Raw genomic sequence first — 22357 nt, forward strand, 5'->3', positions numbered from 1 at the left:
GTACTTAGGCTTCTAAGAAGAGGAAAACTTATGGTGGTAGGAGAAGAAAAGAAAGAAAGAATACATCTGATGTTTATGAATTTAAATAAAACAAAAAGAAACAAGTCAATATTTGGCTCAATCTTTGGGGCTATGAGACAAGGATAATATTTCACTCTTTGGTAAGGAAATGTGCTTATCTGACACTTTCATCTGACAGTTCAATAACAGTGCTTCAGTAGCAAAGCTCTAGCCTTAGCATCTGTAACATTTATGTAGACACTTTACCTTTTTTTCTCTAATTTTCACAACCATTTGGCAATTTAGAGTTATAGCTCCTTTTCCAGTTGTGAATCTGAGAGTTTGTTTTATTAAGTCCCAAAGCCATGTAGTAGAACCTGAATGGTGAACCCCACAAAAATGTTTTTTTACTGATTGCCCCACACAGCATTTTACTTAACTGACCATATTACACGATCACACACACAGACACACACTCACACACTAAACAAGACTTGAGTGGTGAAATATTCAGAGGTAGTATGTTAAATATTCTCTCAAAATAACCAATATGCAGTTTAAAAGGGTAACCCCTTGTCTATTTATCATACCCTATATTAATATTTCATGTTTCTACAATTCAATTAAGTAAATTATTAGTAAACCTTGATTAACTACTGGGTGCTTTTAATGTGAGAAAACTGGCGTTCAATAATTCTATTAATATTCTTGCATAGGTTCATCAGTGTAGATATATGTAGGTGTCTACCATGTTTTTTGTGGACTTTCTGAACTAAGTAGGCCTAAATCACTACTTGTTTAGTGTAAGCAGAATCAAATGTAATTATACCTCTTATGGTAGATGAAAAGAACATGGGGGATCATGGCAGACAGGAGGCAGGACTAAGTTGCACCTCTGGCTGGGACAAAGCAGCATGTGAAGGCTTACATCATGAATTTTTGCTCCAGAATGACTGCAGGAATAAATCAGGAAAAGTGAGAGGATCCATAGACCCCCTGAAGGAAGCATATATTTCTTTCTTTCTTTTTTTTTTTTTTGAGACGGAGTTTCGCTCTTGTTACCCAGGCTGGAGTGCAATGGCGCGATCTCGACTCACCGCAACCTCTGCCTCCTGGGTTCAGACAATTCTCCTGCCTCAGCCTCCTGAGTAGCTGGGACTACAGACATGCGCCACCATGCCCAGCTAATTTTTTGTAGTATTAGTAGAGACAGGGTTTCACCATGTTGACCAGGATGGTCTCGATCTCTTGACCTCGTGATCCACCCGCCTCGGCCTCCCAAAGTGCTGGGATTACAGGCTTGAGCCACCGCGCCCGGCCAGGAAGCATATATTTCTTGAGAGAGAAGGAAGTTCTTGCTCTGTCACCCAAGCTGGAGTTTAATGTTGATCGTAGCTCGCAGCAGCCCAGCCTTGAGACCCTGTGCTCAAGCTCATTGCAGCACTGCACCATAGCTCACAGCAGCACTGAATCCCTGTAATCAAGCATTCCTCCCATCTCAGCCACCTGAGTAGCTAGGACTACGGGTGTGGGTCACTACACTTGGCTAATTTTTTTTTTTTTTTCTTGTAGAGAGAGAGCATCTCACTATGCTGCTCACGTTGGTCTTGAACTCCTGGCCTCAAGCAATCCTCCCACCCCAGCCTTCCAACATGTGAAATTATAGGTATGAACTACCAAGCTTAGCCCTAAAATATTTTAATTATTTGAAGAAAAATATGTGGAGAAAGAAATGGCAAAATATTGGTACACTACAAATAAAAAGGAAGCCATCAACCACCTGGTTCTGGCAAGCACAACAAAATGTATTTTTATCTCATCCTTTCAGAAGTTAATATGTATCTTTTCATTTAAAAAAATATTAAGAATGTATTGTGATCTGGCTTTAAATTTTAAGTGATATTGGCATTGTTATTCTTTCAGTAAGAATGATTTCATCTTTAAGGCTCAGAAAAGCTCAACTCTAGTTGGTTATTTCAATAAGAGACACTTCCCTCTGAAAAATTGTTCACATGGCTTGAAGTCCTAAAGTATGGCAAGTTTAAGTAGCTTAATTTAACAGTTCGCTTTTGTTTTTAGAACCACATTTTGTTTTCTCTTTTTTGAAGTCTAAAACTTGATGATGTCTAGAGTGTTGCAAGCTCTGTCCTCAGTGAAGACAGTACAATGGGTGGTGGCAGCTGAGCCTACACCATCCCCTGTGAAGGCCTGACAGTGGAGGAAAGGTGCAGAGTAAGAACTCTTCTGGAATGCTTTATGACACTGTCTCTCTCATTTCATTTGCCATGATTTGTTCACATCAACTTCCTGAGTATATCATTGCCAAGCAGAAAGATTACACCTTTGGTTTGATCAGGTCATTTTTGAGGCTGACAGGCATAAGAACAGACTCATTATTATAAATTGGGAGAACAATGAAAGCCGTTCTAAGGAGGTAATGATGGTACTCACCACTCTGTAATGAGAGTCCAGGCTTCCTACTTTTCAGCCACCTCCATCAAAAGAATGCTGTATACCCATTCTCCAGTTATTAAAACAACAAAAATAAGCATTTTTTTAATCCAACTCCCAAAAAAGAGACAACACAAATTCTCTGTGACTCTATTCTATAATTACAAAGTAACCAGAATTATACATAACGACAATTTAACATTTGGGTTATCACACTTGATTAAGCTAAAAACACTTTAAGGAATGAATAGCTAACTACAGAGTCTTCTACAATTTATCTTTTCAATCATTTTGTCTGAATCTATACATTTACATCATTAACGCCTTTGCTTGTGCTATTTTCACCCTTGATAACATCTCTGGTTTTATCAGACTTTTACAAGTGTTTTGAGATCCAGGTAGAATAACAGCTAGCTTAGGAAGATATTTTTCAGTTGTAAACAATGAAATTTTTCTCCCAGAACACATTGTTAATATTTCTTTTTTAATGGTTTACTATAATTTTGTGCAGAATGTGAAGTTGGACACTTGAGCTTTGAACATTTTTTAAATTTTCCTACTTTTCTCAAGTTGCTGCCTGTGAAATTGTTAATATTTTAATCCACCATGTCTACTCAAACACAGTAAACTTCTACTAAATATCTATCTTCTGAATAAATGGGGTTCAACATGAAGAAGTTATGATCAATAGAAAAAAAAATGACACTTCTCTCTCTCACGATGTCTCTATCTTTCATAAATGACAGGTAATCCTGGTAAAATCATGCCACCCAGACATGAACTGAGAGTTCCAGTTGCATTTCAATTTAATGATACTTCTTATGGGTTATTTCCAGGAATCATTGAAAGTCATGATATTGCAAGAAAAGTGCAAGCAAGATCTAGTTTAAATAAGGCCTATGCATAATTTCTAAACTGGTTAGTTGATTAGCACTTAAAATTTGGGAACCAGTGATAAAGTCCTGATAACTGAAAACTTGAAGACTGAACTTTGAAATTTGGATTTTTTTCCAAATTTCACTGTGTAAGAGGGAAACAAATGAGCAAGGTAACTAAAGGAGATGGCAATGTTTTGAAGGCAGTGTGTCACTGCCCATTTTACCCCACCTGGGTTTCTTTTTTTTTTTTTTTTTAGATGGGGTCTCGTACCGTCACCCAGACTACAGTGCAATGCCATCTCGGTTCACTGCAACCTCCACCTCCCGGGTTCAAGAGATTTTCCTGTCTCAGCGTCCAGAGTAGCTGGGATTACAGGCATGAGCCACTGCAGCTGGCCCGACTGGCTTTCAAAGCAGAGGTAGAAAATGGTGTTATGAATACTTTATTGGCTTTCCACACCCTAAAAGCCCAGTTCACATCAAGTATTTCATTCATTAAGGCTGTGGTAGGAAAAAAAAGTCATTTAAAAAGGTAATTGTCTAATTTTGTTCTCTAGCCACAGAAGTCACATAATGCAATATTTAAATAACACCACCTATATTGCTCTTAATGTATCAAGTAATCATTATATAAAATATAAACTGGCAGAAAAATAAAATTTGAATAATGCAATGTTTAAATTTTAAGGCATACATCAAAAAATATAGCATGCATTTTCAAAATAGTAATTCGTCTTTAAAATATATGTGAACAAAACCAAAGACCAAATGGGAGTGGGAGCGGATAACCAGCATTGAACCTTCTTTTTGGCCTATGCCTTGGGCTGGCGTGATAGACTAAGACTTACTTACAAGGAAAATAGCAGGTATGGCTAGGTTCTATCCAAATCATCCTTTGTTTACATTGTTTCCTCTCCAGCCCTCCCATTGCCAATGTTTACCATTTTGTTTTCCTCAGTCTGCGATTAGCCTCTTTGACACAAAATTGGCATTTCCCGGTTCTCAGGACCACAACTGGCTCACCAGAATTAGTGAAAGTTGCCCTTCCTTACCGCACCTGGAAACAGCAGAATGAGTACGTGCTAAGTGCAAATTAGATAACAGACACCCCTTTCTCCAGGCGAACCTAGCCCTGCTGTAACCCTTGTTGGACACATTTCCAAGGGTTCCTGGATAACAGATTAACTAAATATATATATGACAACCTTACTAGTTCCTGATCTTTATCTATATTCCCCTTGCTGTACAATCTTAATTGTTTCCTTCAGAAAAGATTCATTCATAAATTAAATGTCTGCAGTTGCTGTGCTAGTCCAGCTATTGCACAGATAGGCATTTTTTTTTTCTAAATCATTTTCCCAAAACTGACTCTCAAATGTTTTTCTTTCCTGCTTACATTCCCCTAAATACAAAATTCTATCCTCTAATTTCTCTATTTGCTCCATCTATTGAGTAAACAAAAATATTTTCTGTTGATTTCTTCATACAGAAGAACATTCATGGAAATATTTATAACGAAATGTTAATAGCATTTCTTTCATTGGTGGCTTTTCTTACTATTTTTTTTTAGTATTTTTCTTTAATGGACATGTATAAATTATGTAATGCATTTTCAAAAATACTCCTCATTTTCAGACAGTGAATAAATGGTAATAATTTTTAAATGCATACTGCTCTCTTTGAACTCAAAATAGTTTTTTTTTTTTAATTGTAAGAATCTAAAATTTAGAAGTAGAGGTACTATTGTTAAAATTACAACTATGACCTCAGGCTACATCAATTTGAGCATGGAGTTGAGGCACGCTCTAATAAAGGCATGGAAAAGGAGGTTTAAAAACCATATATTATCCAAATCAGAATAGAGGGCGTCACATAATCTGAGAAGAAAGAGAGGAATTATTTCTTTTTTGGCAGAAAAATTATGTCTGCTGGCATAACTTGGCCATTATCCAAACTACCAGTCTGGTATTACACCAGGCAAAAATTAATAAAATAGTTTTCTTATTACAACATTCTGTTGCCACAAAAATAATAAAGAAAAGGAAAAAAACAACAAGGAAACTGTCTTACCCCCAATACTGATTTGCATTATTTTCCTCTGCTAGTTCTTATAAATTAGAGATACTGAGAGGGAACAAAATCTCATAGATGGGTGCTACCCTTAATCAGAGTCAAACCTTGGAAGTTGTTTCAAATTAACTCTTTTCACAATTTTCAGCAGTTTTGTGCAGCATGCAAATGCTCTAAGATTTGTATTACACATAATATTGTGCGGTCTTTTATCTTGAAACACCGCTTATTAAATACCTATGGTTTGCTGAATAATGTGGAGATTAACATTTCTGGAGGACCTCATAGGGTAGTGCAGAAACAGACATGTAACTATGCCAATCATATTAACCACAGTAAATACTGTGACAGAGGAATTGAATAGGTCACATTGGGAGTTGAGAAAATGGAAGTCACAGTTCTTTCCTTAATACCACTTAAGCACTTGTGAGGAAGACGGGGATTAGACATATGAGAGCACAATCAGCTTCTGCATCTTTTGTGCTGAGATTACAGTGCAGTACCATTGTTTCCTTGTATCCTCCTCCAAAGGCTCACGGCTAATTTATATGCTTGATTGAAAGGCAGCAAAAGCTTGTGCATGCATGCAATGGATAAAAACCTACCGTTGCTAAAAACAAAACAAACAAACCAAACCAAAAAAAATAACATAAAAAAGAAAAGAAAGAAGAAAGGAAGAAAGAAATCCGAGCCTTACAGTGGACACAAAAACTTAGCTCTGCAAGAATGTTAAACCCTATTTTATTTCTCTGTCACTGAATTTAAAATGAGATTGGAGAAGGACTGTAAGTGTTGAGAAGAGTGAAGCAATTTCAAGTGACAGAGTTCAAAAGAGGTGGTTATGCATTTCTCAATGGGTACCGAATCTCTTTAGAGATATTTTGCACTTAGAAATAAAGAGTTCAGTTGAGACCATCACCTAACTTTCTGGAAAAACCGGACTAGGCAAATTGACCTTATCTTTTACTGAAAGCCGTGGTCACAGTAATTTTAGGTTTCATTTATTTGACATTCCACAAATATTTATGAAATGTCTATAGTGTGCTAGGAGCAAGAAAAACAAAGCATAATATTTCAAAGGGATCTCTGTGTAATTCACACCCCCAAATTGTATATGTTAAAAAACAACCCTCAATAACTATAGGCGAAAAATACTAATACTGATAGGAAATGTGTATTTGCATATATGTGTGAATATATTAACTTATATGTTATATATTTATATATTATATATCTCAGATAAAAGGTTGACCATATGACTTCATAAACAATGATTTCCCATGGAAAAGAATGACACAAGTTACTTATAAAAGGGTATCTAAAGAAAATCATGTGTTCTTTGGCAACATCCCAGAACAGATGTTATTTTGGACTATGACTTAATAAGCTATTTAATGATTGTCAGAAGTATATAAAAAATGCCATGACTATGAAAGTAAATATACAGAATTAACCTACAACTAAGTCCTCAATTAATAATCCCATTAAAAATTTTTGTCAACTGCAATTATCCACAGTTTTACTTTCATTTACTCTCAAAATAGTATAGGGGTTAGAAAGAGTAAGCATTCTTATAAATATTTTACGTACACTTTGAGTTCACAATGCTGAGACATGTTTATCATTATTTCTAACTAGCATTCTTGCCTCTTTGGGCTGGTACAAAAGTCCTCAATTTTACTTCGGGAAATCACCCCTACCTCATTCCTTTCCACTCTCCTTTCATTCACATATTATCTCCAACCAAATGGTCCTTGTTTCATTATCTTTTTTCAATTTTTGTCTTACCCATACACTGAAGTAATTTACTTGTTGATGAATTAGAATATTTTATTCCTTGTCAACAATGATTGTGTCAGAGATAAGCACATGATGGACCACTCATGGTGTTCCATCACATTTATTACAGAGATACTGTGAAAGAGGTCTTTATTTCAGGAATTGCAAGCTCTAAGGACTAGATAAGTCAAAACCTGCCAGCAGAACACAATATCTGCAGAATGAATTTATACTAGTTGAAAGTGATACAACTGGTACTATTTCAAACATATAGCGATAATGCTTTCAAGTGGATCAGAACATGATATAGGAACACTATTTTGTACTGTTCATCTCTTAACTCTGCTTTTCTTTGTGCTGAATCTACTGTCAAGCAACTCTCCCTTTCTCGGTGGCAAAATCACTGTCATCAGTTTTATACTTTTTATCCCAATTTCTCAGCATCCCTCAAAGAAAGAACATGTATCTTCCTAGCATCTTCAAGTTGGGCCTCAAAATTGAATCTCATAGCCCTGCCTTAGAAAACATTTTTATTCCAGAATCAATCACTGAGGGTGAAGGGTTGAAATAACATATAGATTCACCATATCCAGATTAGGGGGCCATTCTTGATTCTGTAGTTTGAGTTCAACCTCACTCAAACCACATGGATGGTGGTAATTTCCTAAATCTAAAAATGGTGGCTTTCCAGATAAAGGGAAAAGGGGTAGTGTCCTGGAAGAAATAACTTAACTCCATGTCGGAAGCCAATTTAGAAAAAGAAATATGTAGAAAGAGATGTTGAATTTTGCAACTGGTGACCCTGAATTCAACTATGTTTAAAATTGCTTATGTGTTAATGAATTACATTTTGTTCGAGCTGATTTAAATCAGGTTTTAATCATCAGAAATTTAGAGATTTCTTTGATGTAGAGCTGAAAAGGAGATTCATGTCAATAGGGTACTTAGGTTTAGAGATGTAACTTATTTGTTTTTATTCATATAGAAAACTGGTGCTGTGGTTAGCCTTTGTTTTGCGATTTCCTTTTGCTTCTCAATGTGCATCCTGCATCTACCCATAATTTTATTTTTATAAGTATTTTATATAATACTATGTTATATATATTCAGTTTTTATTACATGGACTTATATAATTTACTCTAATTTTTTTTCCTTTTTAAATGATATCTGCTCCAAGAAACTCATATTACCCTCTCTTCGACTCATTTGACGGTAATATTCCAAATTCAAAAAGTCAAAAAAAATGGAGATAGTGAGGGAAAAGGGAAGAGACCTAAAAAACAAACAAACAAACAAAACAAAACAAAAAAAAAACAAAACAAAAACAAAACAAAAAAACACCGTTCCATCAAAATTGCTGCTTGGAAACCACTGCAATTTTCTTTTTAGTGAATACCCTTTTGACAGGTCTTAGGTAAAGTTTCCTAGAAGAAGACACTGAAATGAGAATTAGTTTCAAACGATATATTAAGAAAATGCTCCCTAGAAAAAACAGTTAGGAAATAGGTAAAGCAGGACAGGGAAAGGAATAAAGCCAAGAAGACATTGAATTCAGGTACTCCCATTCCCAGCCGGTTCCTTCACGGAAGCTCGGAAGGGTAAATTCCATTCAGAGTTATCCCAACTGGAAGAAAGGGAGCTGAGTGTCAATAGTACTTCTGTATCAGCCAGTCGTTGGCTAAGAGCAACCTCTCACTGGGATGCTTTGTGATATGCAAATTTCTAGATGCATCTCCGGTTTTGGATGAGGATGACAAATTGCCTCCAGTCTTTCCAAGGAAACCTTCTGAGTAGCTACAAATGCGGCCATCAGAAACAAAAGCACCTGTAAGGTAGAAGAGAGGGCCACAAAACTAGTAAAGAGATCTGAACACACCTAGGCGGAATACTGACAGGATCAGTACAGTGTCAGCTATTTACCAATAAGATGTAGAGAAAAAATTCTGCCTGTGTATAAATTCCACATCCTTAATACTTCTGTGAATAATCCCTTTAATTTAGTATTTGTCTTAATTAGTGATATTTATTTTAAAACTACAAGTTGTAGTTATTTCTTCAATATTTATTTTCAAATATATATATAACATATTATATACATATATATGAAATATATATATTACATACACACACATATATGTATGTATCAAAAACTTGAAACAAATTCTGAAGACATTAACTTAGTGCATAATGTCAGAAGGCCCCACAACTCCTCTTTTTTCCTTTATTCACGGCACAAAGCTTTTGGATACATGAAATGAGTCAACCCTTTCAGAGAGATTGTTGTTGAAGGATATCTCATATAAAGGTGTTTTCAGAGCTTCCTCAATACCCTTGGTTTCTTTACTGAGCTTAGCTTGTCTGAGTTCCCCGGGAGAGTGGTGGCACAATTCCAATTCCCAACTTCAGAATATTGCTATAGATGTCTCTTCACGTGGCTTCAAATTGAGAGCCCAGGGAAGGCTCTCTAAGATCCAAAGACTATCACCCTCTCCATTAAGAAAAAAAGAAAAAGACAACAACACAGAAATATGACTGGGTGTTTCATGTTTTCTTGTCATCTTGTCTACTGCCATCTCCATTCGTTACTTCTTGTAGCTCCTGTTTTTAATCCTAAAACGTATCCTTAAGCATGTCTTGGCTTTTTTCTTCTGAATCTTCCTACAGCCTCTAAATTATCTGTAACACAGTTTTATGCAATATGGCTTTACATTTATTTAAAGATATATGCATTAAAACTATATATTTTATTAATAAAAAGATTGTCATGCATAAGATTGATATAAATGAAGAAAAGTTATGTTAAATCTAGGCTTATGGGAAGGGAGGAACACAAAGAGTGGATAAAGAAGATGATAGTCATAATACATTTTTTTTTTTTTTTTGAGATGGAGTCTTACTGTGTTGCCCAAGCTGGAGCGCAGTGGCATGACCTTGGCTCACTGCAACTTCAACCGCCTGGGTTCAAGCAATCCTCCTATCTCAACCTCTCAAGTAGCTAGGACTACAGATATATGCCACCATGCCCAGTCAAATACGTATATTTACATGTATACATATTTAGGGACAGGGCTTTACCATGTTGCTCAGACTGTTCTTGAACTCCTGAACTCAAGTCACCTGCCCACCTCTTCTTCCCAAAGTGCTGAGATTACAGGCATGAGCTACCACATACAGCTCTAATACAGTACACTGTTTTTGACATAAAACTTTTATTTAAATATATCTGTAGGAAAGTGTAAAAGAGAGACATGCAGATTTTAGAGGATTATCACAAATCTGACATATCCGTTTAGCCCAAAAATACAAATAAAAAATATTAGCATCATTAAACCTTTCTGATGACCCTCTTCATTATTTTCTATTTTCCTTAACAGTGTTGTTTTAAGTCCTATATTATATTGTGTTTTCTACACAATACAATATTACTTAACAGAGAGGTACATGTATGTATACTCAAATACTTCATCTATAGAAACACTGTGCACATTTATGTACACAACCATCTGTATTTTTTTGTTTCATAAATCAATATTAGTTTGTTAGAAATTTGAAGATACTAACTCCATTGCTGTCTAATTCACTTTATTTTGGATGAGAAAAAAAAATCCATTTTACTGTTGTTCTTTGCCTTTGTGATTTTCTCATTGTCTTTTATTTTCCTAAAGATGCTATAATATTGGAGCACTCAGATGACATAGAAAGAGTAAGAGTACTTGAATATAGATATGGATATCTTTCATCAGTTTTGGTAAACCATTAATTACTATATTTTATGCCATTTCTCAAATTTTCCACTATTCGTTCTCATTTTATGCTTCAGTTTGATCTTTTTCTTACACTTTTAAATATCACTAATGTTCTCTACAGGTTTACTTTTATGTTTTCAAATTACTTATTTATGTTACTTTAATTTTGTTTCATGGACATTTATTTTAGATTATTTTACATTTTCAGAATTTTTCATTTTGTTTTTAATTTTGAGCATAGTCATTAAAATATTTTAATTTTATTATCTTGATCATCTGTGGTTTCATTCGTATTGCCTCTTTTTTTTTTTTCTCCAGAATGTGGTCATATATTTTAATATGTCTGGTGACTAATTTATTTTAAGTTCTGGGATACACGTACAGGATGTGCAGGTTTGTTACATTGGTAAATATGTATCATGGTGATTTGCTGCACCTATCAATTCATCACCTAAGTATTTAGCCCACTATGCATTCACCATTTTTTCTGATATTCTCCCTTGCCCTATCCCACCTGCAGGCCCCAGTGTGTATTGTTCCCCTTCTTGTGTTTCCCTCCATGTGTTCTCATTGACCACCTTCCACTTATAAGTGAAAATATGGGATATTTGGTTTTCTGTTCCTGGGTTAGTTTGTTGAGGATAGTGGCTTCCAACTCCATCCATGTCCCTGCAAAGGACATGATCTAGTTCCTTTTTATGGCTGCATAATATTCCATGGTGAATATGTATCACATTTTCTTAATTCAGTCTATCAATGATGGAATTTTGGATTAATGCCATGTCTTTGCTATTGTGAATAGTGCTGCAATGAACAGAAACAAAAGGATATAAATCTATAACAAAGATACATGCATGTGTATTGCAGCACTCTTTATAATATAATAATTTATATCCCTTTGTGTATATGTTCAATCATGGGATTGCTGGGTCAAATGGTATCTCTAGTTCTAAATCTTTGAGAAATTGCCACACTGTCTTCCGCAATGGTTAAATTAATTTACATTCCCACCAACAGTGTAAAAGTCTTCCTATTTTTCCATAACCTCACTAAAAATCTGTTGTTTCTTGACTTTTTAATAAATGCCATTCTGATTGGCATGAGATGTTATCTCATTGTGGTTTTTATTTGCTTTTCTCTAATGATCATTAATGTTGAGCTTTTTTTTCATATGTTTCTTGGCTGCATAAATGCCTTTTTTGAGAAGTTTCTGTTCATGTCCTTTGCCCACTTTTTAATAAGGTTGTTTGTTTTTATTTCTTGTAAATTTGTTTAAATTTGTTGTAAGTTCCTTAGAGATTTTGGATATTAGATCCTTTTCAAAGGAGAGATTTCAAATTTTTTCTAAATTTGTTTAAAAACCTTATGAATACTAGATATTAGATTCCATGTCAAAGGGTAAATTTCAAAAACTTCCTACCATTTTGTAGGTTATCTGTTCATTCTGATGATAGTTTATTTTGTTGTGCAGAAGTTAGACCTTTAACTTGTTAGATCCGTTTGTCAATTTTTGCTTTTGTTTTGATTGCTTTGATGTTTTTGTCATGAAATCTTTGCCTGTGCCTATGTCCTAAATGGTATTGCCTAGATTTTCTTCTAGGTTTTTCATAGTTCTGAGTTTTACACTTAATCAATCTTGAGTTAAGTTTTTTAAAAGGTGTAAGGAAGGTATTCAGTTTCAATTTTCTACATTTGGCTAGCCAGATATCCCAGCACCATTTGTTAAATAGGGAACCCTTTCTTCATTGCTGGTTTTTTTTCTTCAGGTTTGCTGAAGATCAGATGGTTGTAGATGTGCAGTTTTATAGAGTTGTCTATTCTGTTTCATTGGTCTATGTCTCTGCTTTTGTACCAGTACCATGCTGTTTTGATTACTGTTGCCTGCAGTATAGTTTGAAGTTGGATAGCGTGATGCCTCCAGCTTTGTTCCATTCTGCTTACGACTCTCTTGATTATACAGGCTTTTTTATTGTTCCAAGTAAATTTTATGGTTTTTTTTTTCTAATTCTGTCAAGAATGTCAATGATAACTTAATTCAAGTAGCATTGAATCTGTAAATTACTTCATAATATTGATTCTTCCTATCCATCAGCATGGAATGTTTTTCCATTTGTTTGTGTACTCTCTGATTTCCTTGAGCAGTGGTTTGTAGTTTTCCTTGAAGAGGTCCTTTGCTTTCCTTGTGAGCTGTATTCCTAGGTATTTTATTCTTTTTGTAGCAATTGCAAATGGGAGTTGATTCATGATTTGGCTCTCTGCTTGTCTATTGCTTTACTGTTGGTGTATAAGAATGCTTGTGATTTTTGCACATTGACTTTATATCCTGAGACTTTGCTGAAGTTTCCTGTCACGTTAACAAGCTTTTGGTCTGAGACGATGGGATTTTCTAGATATAAGATTATGTCATCTACAAACAGACACAGTTTGACTTCTTCTCTTCCTTTTTAAATATTTTTTATTTCTTTGCCAGGTTTTGGTATTAGGATGATGCTGCTCTCATAAAATGAGTTCAGGAGGAGTCCCTCCTTTTCAATTTTTGGGATACTTTCAGAAGAAAAGACAACACATCCTCTTTGTACCTCTGGCAGAATTCAGCTGCAAATCTGTCTGGTCCTGGGATGTTTTTGTTGTTATTGTTGTTGATAGGCTATATATTACTGCCTCAATTTCAGAGCTTGTTATTGGTCTTTTCAGGGGTTCAATTTCTTCTGTTTTCAGGCTTGGGAGGGTGTATGTGTCCAGGAATTTGTCCATTTCTTCTAGTTTTTCTATTTGTATTTGCATAGAGGTGTTTATAGTATTCTCTGATGGTTGTTTGCATTTCTGTGGGTCAGTGGTGATATCCCTTATATAATTTTTTACTGTGGCTATTTGATTCTTCTCTCTTTTCTTCTGTATTAGTCCTGCTAGTGGCCTACCTATTTTATAACTTTTAAAAAAATCAGCCTCTGTATTTATTAATTTTTGAAGGGTTTTTCACATTTCTATCTCCTTCAGTTCCTCTCTAATCTTGGTTATTTCTTGTCTTCTACTAGCTTTGGAATTTGTTTGTTCTTGGTTCTCTAGTTCTTTCCGATTTGATGTTAGGATGTCAGTTTGAGATCTTTCTAGCATTTTGATGTGGGCATTCAGTGCTGTAAATTTTCCCCTTAACACTGCTTTAGCTGTGAACCAGAGGTTCTGATACATTGTCTCTTTGTTCTTATTGGCTTCAAAGAACTCATTGATCTCTACCTTAAATTCATTATTTACCCTGAACTCACTGACAAGCAGGTTGGTCAGTTTTCATGTAGTTGTGTGGTTTTGAATGGGTTTCCTTATCCTGAGTTTTAATTTAATTGCACTGTCATATGAGGGACTGTTTGTTATTATTTCAGTAATTTTGCATTTGCTGAGGATTGTTTTACTTCCAATTATGTGATTGATTTTAAAGTAAGTGCTATTTGGCACCAAGAGGAATGTATATTCTCTTGTTTTGGGATGAAATGTTCTATAGATGTCTATCAGGTCCCCTTGATCCAGTGCTGAGTTCAAGTCTTCTATATCTTTGTTAATTTCCTTTCTCAAAGATCTGTCTAATATTGACAGTGGGTGTTAAAGTCTCCCACTATTATTGTGTGAGAGTCTAAGTAGTCTCTTTGTAGGTCCCTAAGAAATTGTTTTACAAATCTGGGTGCTCTTGTATTTGGTATGTATACATTTAGGATAGATAACCTTTCTTGTTGAATTGAATCCTTAACCATTATTTAACGTCCTTCTTTGTTTTTCGTTTTATCTTTGGTTGGTTTAAAGTCTGTTTTGTCAGAAACTAGGATTGCACCCCCTGCATTTTTCTGCTTTCCATTTTCTTGGTAGATTTTTCCACCATCCCATTACGTGGAGCCTATGTGTGTCTTTGCACATGAAATGGGTCTCTTGAATACAGTGCACCGATGGATCTTGACTCTATCCAGCTTGCATTCTGTGTCTTTCAATTAGGGCATTTAGTCCATTTACATTTAAGACTAATATTATATGTGTGAATTTGATCCTGTCATTATGATGTTAACTGGTTATTTTGCAGATTTGGTGTAGATGCTTCATAGTGTTATTGGTCTGTGTGCTTCTGTGTGTTTTTGTAGTGGCTGGTAATAGGTTTTCCTTTCCATATATAGTGCTTCCTTCAGGAGCTCTTGCAAAGCAGACCTGTGGTGACAAATTCCCTCTCATTTGCTTATCTAAAAAGATTTTCTTGTTCTTTCATTTATGAAGCTTAGTTGTTGACAGAATGTGAAATTCTGGGTTGGAGATTCTTCTCTTTAAGAATGTTGAATATTGTCCCCAATCTCTTCTAGCTTGTAGGATTTCTACTGTTATTCTAATGGGCTTTCCTTTGTAGGGGACCTGGCCTTTGTCTTTGGCTACCCTTAGCAGTTTTTCCTTCATTTCGACCTTGGAGAATACGATGATTGTGTCTTAGGATGATCTTCTCATGGATTATCTTGCTGGGGTTTTCTGAATTTCCTGAATTTGAAGAATGGCCTGTATTGTTAAGTGAGGGAAGTTCCCCTGGACGATATTTTGAAGTATGATTCCCTGCTTGGTACTGATCTCCCTGGCTCTTTCAGGTAACTTAATCTGTTATAGGTTCTGTCTTTTTACATAATCCCACAGTTCTTGGTGGTTTTGTTTATTCCTTTCTTATTCCTTTTTCTCTTATCTTGTCTATCTGTCTTATTTCAGCAAGATAGTCTTTAAACTCTGAAATTCTTCCCTCTGCTTGGTCTATTTGGCTATTGATAATTGTGATTGCATTGTGACATTCTCATGTTGCATTTTTCAGCTTTATCAGATCATATATGTTTCTCTCTAAACTGGCTATTCTGCTTAATAGCTCCTGAAATGCTTTATTATGGTTCTTGGCTTTTTTGCACTGTGGTAGAAAATGCTCCTTTAGCTCAGCGAAGTTTGTCATTACCCACTCTCTGAAGCCTACTTCTGTCAATTCATCGATCTCAGCCTCAGCCTAGTTCTGTGCCCTTGCTAGATAGGTGTTGCAATCATTTGGAGGAGAAGTTGCACTCCGGCTTTTTGAGTTTTCAGCATTTTTTTTTAATTTTTTCTCATCTTCTAAGTTTATTTACCTTAGATCTTTGAGGCTACTGACCTTTGCATGGGTTTTTTGTGGGAACTTTTTGTTTTTGTTGTTGATGTTGCTTTCTGTTTTGTTTTTTGTTTTTTTTTTTTTTTTTTACAGTCAGGCCCCTCTTCCATAGGGCTGCTGCAGTTTGCTGGGGATCCACTCCAGAAGCTATTTTCCTGAGTCCCTTCCATCCTTGGATGTGTCACCAGTGGAGGCTGCAGACAGCAAAGATGGCTGCCTGCTCCTTCCCCTGGGAGCTCCACCCCAGAAGGGCACTTGATGCCAGTGGGTATGCTCCTGTGTAAGTTGTCTGGTGACCCCTTTTTGAGGGTCTCATCTAGTCAAGAGACATGAGATCAAGGATCAACTTAATAAAGTACTCTGGATGCTTCTTGGTGGAAGGGGTGTGTTGCACTGAAGGGAATTCCATTCATCTGGTCTGCTGGGATTCCTCAGAGCCAACAGGGGAAAAGACTAAGTCCACTGATCCACAGAGACCAGAGGCCATGGCCGCCCTTCCCCTAAGGGGTTTCATTCTAAGGAGATCAGAGATTGGTCCACAAACGGCTGGCTGGAGTTGGTAAAATTCCTGCAGGGAAGTGCCACCCAGTGAGAGGGATGGGGCCAGGGCCTGCCTAAAGAGGCAGTCTGGCCATGATCTGCCACAGCCTTTGTGCTGCACTGTGAAGAATTCCTCCTGGGTCCAAACCACTCTGTTTTCTCTGGCACCAGCAAGGGAAAACAGCAGTCTGGAGCTACAGTGATGGCGGCCACCCCTCCCCTTGGGCGATCAGTTGTCTTAGGCAGCAGGCAGCTGCCCCTGTCCCTGGGAACTTGATAGTCTTAGGCAGTCTCCAGCTGAGTGTCCACTGAGATTCTGCACAGCACTGTGCTTGGGACTCAAGACCCTGATGCTGGGGGCTCACAAGGGGATCTCATCATCCACAGGTTGCACAGATCTGTGGAAAAAGCGTGCTTTTTCAGGTGGGCTAGCACAATCACTCACCACCTCCCTTGGCTGGGGGTGGGACTCCCCTTTCCTCGTGTGGCTACCAGGTGCATTGTTGCTCCATCTTGTTTTTCCTTGCTCTTCATGGGCCAGACCAACTGCCAGTCAGTCTTAATGAGAGAACCTGGATGCCTTAGGTGCCAGTGCAGGATTCACTTGCTGTTTGTTCTTCTCAGTGCAAGCCTCTGATGGCTCCTGTTTCTAGTCCACCATCTTGGCCCCTCCCTGCCTGGTTATTCTTGATTTGACACTGTATATTTATTTAAAATATAGAGAGATAAGTTGTGTCTCTATATATTATTTTCCTCCAATGTGTTTTTACTTTTCTTCTGGCAGGTATCTAGAATTCAATGAACAAATTAGTTTAGAACCTTGATCAAATCATAGTTTTAGTCATTAGAATCATAGTCTTAATATATAAAACTTCTATGGGCAACAAAAAATGTAAAATCTTTTCTTATTTTTGGTCTCTAATCTCTGATCATTGTTCCTGTTTGAGTCCGGCAAAAGTTCTGCTTAGCCTTAAAGCTTCTTACCTACCACCTGTACACTCAACAATTGGCTGGAGAGGAAATGTAGTGATATATATTAGTCTTACCTTTCTTGTTCTGCTTTTTATCTGAAAGGAAATTCTCTGCAAATTTGCTCTACAAATTCTCATTACCTTGGTAGCTCTCTTATGTCTTCAAGTTAGTTAAGAATGTATTTTGTCTAGGCTTTCACAGTGGAAAGATTGGTCTGAAGGATACTAGCCTACTATTGTCCAAGGGAACTCTCAATGTTTCTATAAAACAGACATTTTGGAGGCCTGAGAGAGGTCTAAGGAAGTGGGAAACCCACAGAAACTCTTTTGTCAATTATCTAGAATCTATATAGGACTTCAATGTATTCCATATGATTAGAAATTAACATATATAGAGAAAAATATTTTGTTTTGTTTTACTAAAGCAATTTAAAAAAATACAGTATATTGTGCATGTTCTCACTTATAAGTGGGAGCTAATTGGTGAGAGCACAATTAGCTGGACGACTAATTGGACACACAGAGGGGACGACACACTCTGGGTCCTACTGCAGGATGGAGGGTGGGAGGATGGAGAGGATCAGGAAAAATAACTAACGGGTACTAGGCTTAATACCTGGGTAATGAGATAATCTATACAACAAATTCCCATGACATAAGTTTACCTGTGTAACAAATCTGCACGTGTACCTCTGAACTTAAAACAAAAATTAAGAAGAAATGACATATTGGACAAGACTCAAATAGATGTAAAAAGAATTCATCTTTACTTTCTCTTTCTTAGGAATCTGTCAAAAAATGGAGATTTATGGTGCCCTTTTGGTGAAATTTAAAATAAATTGCTAAAATAATATAAATGATTATATTCAATGCATTAATTTTGACAATGTTGTGAATTAATTCATTCAACAAATATTTATTCATATTTCCCATGGATTGTTCTAAGCAGTAGGACTACACCTCTATTAATCATGATTTTTATTTTCTATATTTTATAATTCTTTGACATCTGGAGGCCTCATGAAACAAGTGGAAGGTGCTCTTTGGGATTAGTTAATTTCTAGAGGGAACAAACAACTTGCCTGTAAACTCATCTTTGATATGCAAAACAGAAAATTCTGAGTCCGTAGCACATCCTGTCTCCTTTTCTTAGGCTCTTGCGGACGAGAACACTATCCTCCTGTCCTGGGTTACCATTAGCATTAGAAAATAGACAGATCAAGAGCACTCTTACAGCACGGAGTCTGCCTAAATTATTCGAACTGTCTAACCCTGAATCGGCTCAGCAGCTTACCCTGCTTGGCCTATTTCTTCCCAAGAAAATCACAATAAAACCTTTTTCCCACCCTTCTTGCTCCTTCTGCCTTTTGCCCTGACCCTGGTGCTTCCTTGTATAGCCCTGTACAGCATGGCTTGCCCTCTTCTCTTGGGAATGCTGACTAACAAACTGTCTTTTCAGTGACTGTTCTTTCCCTATCTGTTGGTCTTACCATACTGAATAAAAATGAAATCCTGGATGCATTTTAAAACGACAGTTACAAACAATGCTTGTGTTGTCTTAGAGGATAGAGACACTAAATAAATGAACAAATAATGTTAGAAGGTTATAAAGTCTCTGAAAAAAAAATAAAACAATCTTGTGAGAGCAGCTAGTGATAGGGCTAATTTAGAATGGAAAAGAAAGGTTCAGTGGGGAGGTGGTGACTTCTGAAAGGACGTCAGAATGTAGGGGACACTTGGATCTGAGATGCTGTGGGGTGTCGAGGATTCCTCTCCTAAGTAAACTTAGACACTTAGACATTTTGGTTTACTAGAGTCTGTGTGCCAGGTAATCAGGTTGATTTTTTCTTTTTTCTTTCTTTCTTTTTTTTTTTTTTTTTTTTTGTTGATTCGGAGTCACACTGTCACCAAGGCTGGAGGGTATGATGGTGCAGCCTTGGTTCAGTGCAACCTCCGCCTCCTGGGTTCAAGCAATTCTCCTGCCTCCGCCTTCCGAGTAGCTGGGACTACAGGCATGCGCCACCATGCCCAGCTAATTTTTTTTATTTTTTAGCAGAGACAAGGTTTTGTCATGTTGGCCAGGCTCAGGTCATCTGCCGCCTCAGCCTCCCAACGTGCTAGGATTAAGCGTGACTCTCTGCACATGGCCCAGATTGAATTAGATAGGTGCTCAGTAGCAATAATTCCATTTTCACCCACAAGGATGCCCCATCTCCCATTTTACACTATCTCAGATTCTAAAACCTGGGATTGATAGAGGAATAAATACAACTTTAGATATATTAGTACTAACTATGAGCTAAAAGTGATCATGTATGGCTGAAATAAAAGCTATTAATACTTTTATTTGCCTTAGAAAAAGTAAAAGCTGACACCAATGATTAAACTACAAATGTATCTGAGAGGTGGTCACAATTGCCTTGATAGGCAATTCTGCCTGATTACCATTTTTATTCTCTTTGAATAAAATGAACTAAGATAACAGAGAAAGGTAAGTGATTTTTTTCTCTTTTGATTTTAACAAAACCGATTAATTTCATCCTGATCCTCTTACAAAAGAAAACCAGAGGTTGACATTACTGCCTGTGGGAGCTAGACAACGCCTTTACCTAATGAAATACCTTTTTGGATATGTATGAATAACACTATATTTTACTAGTCTGAATTCTAATTTTGGAAGAGCAAGAGACGAGTTAAGCACAGAGAATTCAGAACTGATCACAGCTATTCCAGCCAGAGTCATTTTAACTCATAATGGGAGTGACATAATGTCACAGAAGAATCAGGACACGATTATTCATTAGGAAGTGTTTTTGAACCACAATTGAAAAATAAGGCATTTACCCCAAGAATGTAGAAAACGCAAACTTTGAAGCACATGCCACCCAAATGATAAAGTTTTAAAGGAAAAAGCTGATTCATTGCTGAAAGCTTGTCAATATGGTGACTTGCTCGGCTTGCTCATGATAGGATATTTGGTCTGAAATGTTTGAGAATTTTTTTAAAGAACAATCATGAGGAGAATTCCACCTGTGACAGGACCAGTTTCAAAGAAGTGTCAGGCACCATGTAAGATAATTTCCATTCATTATTTCTAGTAATGCTTAAAACTCTGAAAGATAATTGAAAATATTAAGTATAGGCCACCAGATATTTCCATCTTAGTTCTTTACCCAAGTGAAATAAAAACAGGTTGGCACAAAAACTTGTAATATATTTATTTCAATAGGAACTTTATTCATATTAGCCAGAACCTGGGCTGAGTGGGGGAACAAAAATCATCCATCAACAGGTAAATGGATAAACAAAATAAAGTATATTCATACAATGGAATACTACTCAGCAATAACAAGGAAAAAATAGAAAACCAGAACTACTGTCACACACTCAATGTGAGTGAAAGAACTAAGGCATAACAGACTTCATTTATAGGAAATACGAACCAATCTATGATGACAAAATGTAGATGAATGGCTGTTACAGAGGAATAAAAAGGCATAGATTGCCAGGGGACATGAGTAACCTTTGTTAGTCATGAAAATGATCTCTATGATTTTAGTGGAGGTATTATTGCCATGTAGAACTGTCAGATTACATCAAATGAGTGCACTTTAAATGGGTGCAATTTATTATAGACAAATTATTTGTTGATCAAGTAACAAAAAATACAAAATAAATTAGGGAACCAAGGCTGAGAGAAATTAAGGAACTTGTCCAAAGTCATGCTACTCCTAGTAGAAGGCACATCATTCTTTTTTAGTTTTTTCTGGCCCTAAATCTTGAGCTCTTTTTACTGCATCACATGTAGGAAAAAGTAATTCTTGAAGACATTTTCTTCTTTATGGTTTCAGAACTATAACTATTTCATGTTAGCATTTCTTATGTTATTAATTTTAATATTCAGAATTCTTTCAAGTTACTTATGGTACTATAACTTTTAGGTGTGAAATGTAAAAATAAGTTTTTTATTTTGAAAATTTATCTAGGCCGGGCGCGGTGGCTCAAGCCTGTAGTCCCAGCACTTTGGGAGGCTGAGGCGGGTGGATCACAAGGTCAAGAGATCGAGACCATCCTGGTCAACATGGTGAAACCCCGTCTCTACTAAAAATACAAAAAATTGGCTGGGCATGGTGGTGCGTGCCTGTAGTCCCAGCTACTCAGGAGGCTGAGGCAGGAGAATTACCTGAACCCAGGAGGCGGAGGTTGCGGTGAGCCGAGATCGCGCCATTGCACTCCAGCCTGGGTAACATGAGTGAAACTCCGTCTCAAAAAAAAAAAAAAAAAAAAAGAGAAAAGAAAATTTATCTATGACAGGAAGTCTTGAAAATGTGTGAATTTTCAAAAGAATCTACTTGGAGAGGGTCACATTATATAAATAAAATATGTCTTTTATTTCATATTTTGCTGCTAAAATTATATTAAATATAGTGTACATTTTTTAGGACACTTAAATAGGTGGTTGGAAATTAAATATGTGCTTTTCATGTTTAACTCAATGGTGAATTTGAACATTCTTTGTTCCATTCTCAGTACCTGTGCTTATATAAAGGTTCAAACTGTCCTTTTAATGCTTTTCTCTATTGCACAGTTGCAGAAATTCAGACCACATAATTTTTGGCAATATGTGTGAGAATATTAAATAGGAAGCACTCAATAATGTTTAAGGAACAAATGAGTGAATAAATACGGAAAAGATATTTTTGAAGTTTCCTTAATCAATAAGAGCTTATTAACTCATCATCACCATATAAATAAGAGGTGGTTTTTGAGACAGTCTTT

The sequence above is a fragment of the Sapajus apella genome, unplaced genomic scaffold (assembly GCF_009761245.1).
Source record: "Sapajus apella isolate SASKATOON/1434 unplaced genomic scaffold, GSC_monkey_1.0 scaffold15, whole genome shotgun sequence".
Lineage (NCBI taxonomy): Eukaryota > Metazoa > Chordata > Mammalia > Primates > Cebidae > Sapajus > Sapajus apella.